The 4450-nt window shown below is 45.9% G+C and overlaps 1 non-coding gene across 1 annotated transcript; it reads right to left on the reverse strand.

Annotated features, from left to right (window-relative positions):
- Window positions 1-274: 274 nt before the first annotated feature.
- On the reverse strand, window positions 275-358 carry Trnas-gga (transfer RNA serine (anticodon GGA)). The gene is given in 2 exon segments: window positions 275-309; window positions 319-358. It is a non-coding gene; the product is annotated as a tRNA-Ser (tRNA).
- Between the last annotated feature and the right edge of the window lie 4092 nt (window positions 359-4450).

Consider the following 4450-nt stretch of genomic DNA (forward strand, 5'->3'; position numbering starts at 1 on the left):
TTTCGGATGTCACCGCTTTTGTTCAGACCTAGAAGACAAATAAGTTTAAAAGTTCAAAGAGAAGTTCTGCAGGGTAAGTGTATAGGTTGGGGAGAGAGATAACTTGGATTGTCCGGATGTACAGTAATTATGCTAATGCATGTCTAGTCGCACCAAGAGTTGTAAATGGTTCAAATGGCTCTGAGCACTATGGGACTCAACTGCTGTGGTCATAAGTCCCCTAGAACTTAGAACTACTTAAACCTAACCAACCCAAGGACATCACACACATCCATGCCCGAGGCAGGACTCGAACCTGCGACCGCAGCTGTCGTGCGGTTCCAGACTGTGGCGCCTTTAACCGCTCGGCCACTCCGGCCGGCCAAGAGTTGTATGCCCAGAAACGTACGGAGGTATCGACGCATGCGTGTTAAGAACGTTGTGGCATTTCTGAAATATTACTTGAATGTTAATGCCATAGTTTTTGGTATGCGGCTTACTATTAACCTTTTCTCCCCAGTGATGTAGAACAATGCCGGAGTGGCTGCGGCCACTATTCTTTATTCGAGTTGACTTTCTCGCCGAAGAGCTGAATTTTAAAAATGCAGGTACTCGTCGCATCGGGAGAAGGAAATTAGGAGGTAGCTCGATAGTAGAATAGAAATTTGCGACTTCCGCATATTAAAATTTTACTTAACACAATATTGAGACAGCTCGATTACATACATATTTCTCCCATCAGCTCAGAAGACCGACAGACACCGAGATCTATGAAAAAGGCCAATGACGTACATAAGGAAAATGATAGTTTCCCTCCAACTTACTCGGATAATCATACCCCCTGTAATATCTTTGCCGCATGCAGACACCGCGAATATTCATTTATATGTGTAGGGCACTTAAAGAGCCTACACATGCGTCAAAATTACACACATCAAAAAAAGTTTTGCATCACCCCAGTTCCCAGAACTCCTGAAGACAGACGTTGACTGTGTATACTGTATCACAGACACAGTGCCTTTGACTGTTCAGAGATGTCACTAAACCCGCCCAAAGATGTAAACAACCATGCATGAGCAGCGCCTATTAGACGGAAGGGGTCCGACAGCCAATCAGTTCGTAGTTCCACCAGGAAGGAGGTACACAAATCGTATTGTCTGTAGCTCAACCACGCCTAGACAGACAATACCGCGCTTCGATCGCGTCCGCATTGTTACTTTGTGCCAGGAAGGGTTCTCAGCAAGGGAAGTGACCAGGCGTCTCGGCGTGAACCAAAGCGATATTGTTCGGACATGGAGGAGACAAAGAGAGACAGGAACTGTCGATGACATGCCTCACTCAGGCCGCCCGAGGGCTACTACTGCAATGGATGAGCGCTACCTACGGATTATGGCTCGGAGGAAACCTGACAGCAACGCCACCATGTTGAATAATGCTTTTCGTGCAGCCACACGACGTCGTGTTACGACTCAAACTGTGCGCAATAGGCGGCATGATGTGCAACTTCATTGCCGCGTCCAAGGCGAGGTCCATCTTTGCAACCAAGACGCCATGCAGCGCGGTACAGATAGGCCCAACAGCATGCCGAATGGACCGCTCAAGATTGGCATCATGTTCCCTTTACCGATGAGTGTCGCATATGCCTTCAGCCAGACAATCGTCGGAGACTTGTTTGGAGGCAACCCGGTCAGGCTGAACGCCTTAGACACACTGTCCAGCGAGTGCAGCGAGGTGGAGGTTCCCTGCTGTTTTGGGGTGGTATTATGTGGGGCCGACGTACGCCGCTGGTGGTCATGGAAGGCACTGAAGGCGCTGTAACGGCTGTACGATACGTGAATGCCATTTCCCGACCGATAGTGGAACCATATCGGCAGCATACTGCCGAAGCATTCATTGTCATGAACGACAATTCGCGCCCCCATCGTGCATATCTTGTGAATGACTTCCTTCAGGATAACGGCATCGCTCGACTAGAGTGACCAGCATGTTTTCCAGACAAGAACCCTATCGAACATCCCTGGAATATGAGACCTTAACTTTTCCCCGCGAATCGAATGTTCAAATAACTTACGGGTTTGCTGCCGCGTGACGTCGTCGAACACCGCCGATATTTCGACAGGAGCACACCCTGCCATTTTCAAGACACAAATGCAAGGAAGAAAAAATGTGCAAGCAAATTTAATACCTCGGTTCACAGAGGAGAAACAAGGAAGACACCACACACAGAACAAGTGTCAACACAACCAAAGATACCCAACATCGATATTTCTTATGGATATTTCTGATGTTGGTTATCTTTGGTTGTGTTGAAACTTGTTCCGTGTGTAGTGTCTTCCTTGTTTCTCCTCTGTGAACCGCCATGCCATGCCTTGAGAATGGCAGGGTGTGCTCCTGTCGAAATATCGGCTGTGTTCGACGAAGTCACCCGGCAGCAAACCCGTAAGTTATTTGAACATGCCTGGGATAGATTGAAAAGGGCTGTTTATGAACGACGTGACCCACCAACCACTCTGAGGGATCTACGCCGAATCGCCGTTGAGGAGTGGGACAATCTAGACCGAAAGTGCCTTGATGAACTTGTGGATAGTATGGCACGACGAATACAGGCATGCATCAATGCAAGAGGACGTGCTACTGGGTATTAGAGGTAACGGTGTGTACAGCAATCTGGACTACCACCTCTGAAGGTGTCGCTGTATGGTGGTACAACATGCAATGTGTGGTTTTCATGCGCAATAAAAAAGGACAGAAATTATGTTTATGTTGAGCTATTCCATTTTTCTGTACAGGTTCCAGAACTGTCGTAACTGAGGTGATGCAAAGCTTTTTCTGATGTGTGTAAAAATTCAGTAATATACAGTAAAATAAAGTCATACCATAAGATAGATCAATAATTCTTTTTTATTTCATATCGTGAGCCCCAGCCACAGATTTACTAAACGATAGTTCCATTTTGTATTGTGATCACAGTCATTAATTTCACAAGACAGCTAGCTGATATTTGGGGATGGACTATAGGTGCTTACCCATTCCTCGTAATTTTACACAGTTACCCTGTGTGGACGTATCTAATGTACACCCCACAGGGTGACTGTGTAAAATTATGAGGATATGAATAAGCGCTTATAAATCTCAGAGCGCCGAGTATCAGCAAGCTGGCCGCGTGAAATAAATGATCATAATTAATCCAAGACAGAAAATGGAATCGTAAGACAGGTGCTATAGTTCAGTCCCACCACTTCAGAAGCCACATTATCAATGGATATACATAAGAAAGGTCCTGTATATAAAAGTTATTCCCCCGTCATTCAGTACCCTTTCATAGGAACTTACAGCATTTGCCATAACCAGCTTAAAGGTAACCAAATAAAACGTCGTTAGTCTGTTTGGGCGCAGGAGGCTTTGAAGCACCATCTTCTCGAGTGTAGGTCCAATGTGCTAACCACTGCGTCGGCTCGTTCAGTGGCGTATCGAATGTACGTGGTGATCATAAAGTCGCGATACGTTTCTAAGAAATAGTGGATGGATTTATATAATACGCATGTACCGAGCGATTTAATTAAAAGTGCAGCTATTCACGGATCCAGTGTGGGCAGCGAAACGTGGTAGATATGCTAAAGCGTTATTATTTATGATGAAAAAGAAGTAAGTCCCACTTGTGGCCACCAGGTGCAAATCTGGCGCTGTACACTGTTTGTATGATGGTGTGACATGCACGCTGGCATTTGATGAGCTACGTCGTGAGTGAACAGTATGGCTATCGAGAAGAGAGACCATGCGCTATTAATGAAACTATTTTATGTGATGGCAGTAATTATAGTGCTGCATCGAGGGGGTATCACCGACTGAAAGGTCTGAAGAGAGACCTTATGTCATTAGATGATTTGAGGAAGATTATAATGAAATTCGAAAACACGGTTGAGTTTGGTGTCGCACCTGGAACGGCAAGGCGTCCTATTCCGGTGGCAGTTACTGACGAGATTGCTGTTGCTACTGATCATGCAACTTGTGCTATGGCTAGTGCTACTGCTCGTGCAGTGTCGCAAGAATTGTTCAGCCCATGGTCAACAGTGCGAAAAGTTGTGCGGTTTATTTTACGCTGGTAACCGTACAAAATTCAGACGCTGCAACAGCTGAAACCTCATGATCCGCAGCAACGTTCTGAATTTGCTCTTCGGTTTCTGGCACGGATCGAAGTTGATGGCATGTGGTCGGGCAATATTCTATGGAGTGGCAAGGCACATTCTGCCCTACAGAGTACAGTAAATACACAAAACTGCCGAATTTGCGGTACTGTTGAACCGTTTGTTGCGCACGAAGAGCCATTGCACTCCTCGAATTTGATTGGGTGCTGTGGTTTCACAAGCAGTTTTATTCTTGGTTTGTTCTTCTTTAAAGCGAATACATCCAGAGTGCCTCTCTGGCGTATTGTGACGTCTGCACGTTGTATCTACATGTTCATCTACATCCA

Source organism: Schistocerca serialis, chromosome 2 (assembly GCF_023864345.2).
Source record: "Schistocerca serialis cubense isolate TAMUIC-IGC-003099 chromosome 2, iqSchSeri2.2, whole genome shotgun sequence".
NCBI classification, from domain to species: domain Eukaryota; kingdom Metazoa; phylum Arthropoda; class Insecta; order Orthoptera; family Acrididae; genus Schistocerca; species Schistocerca serialis.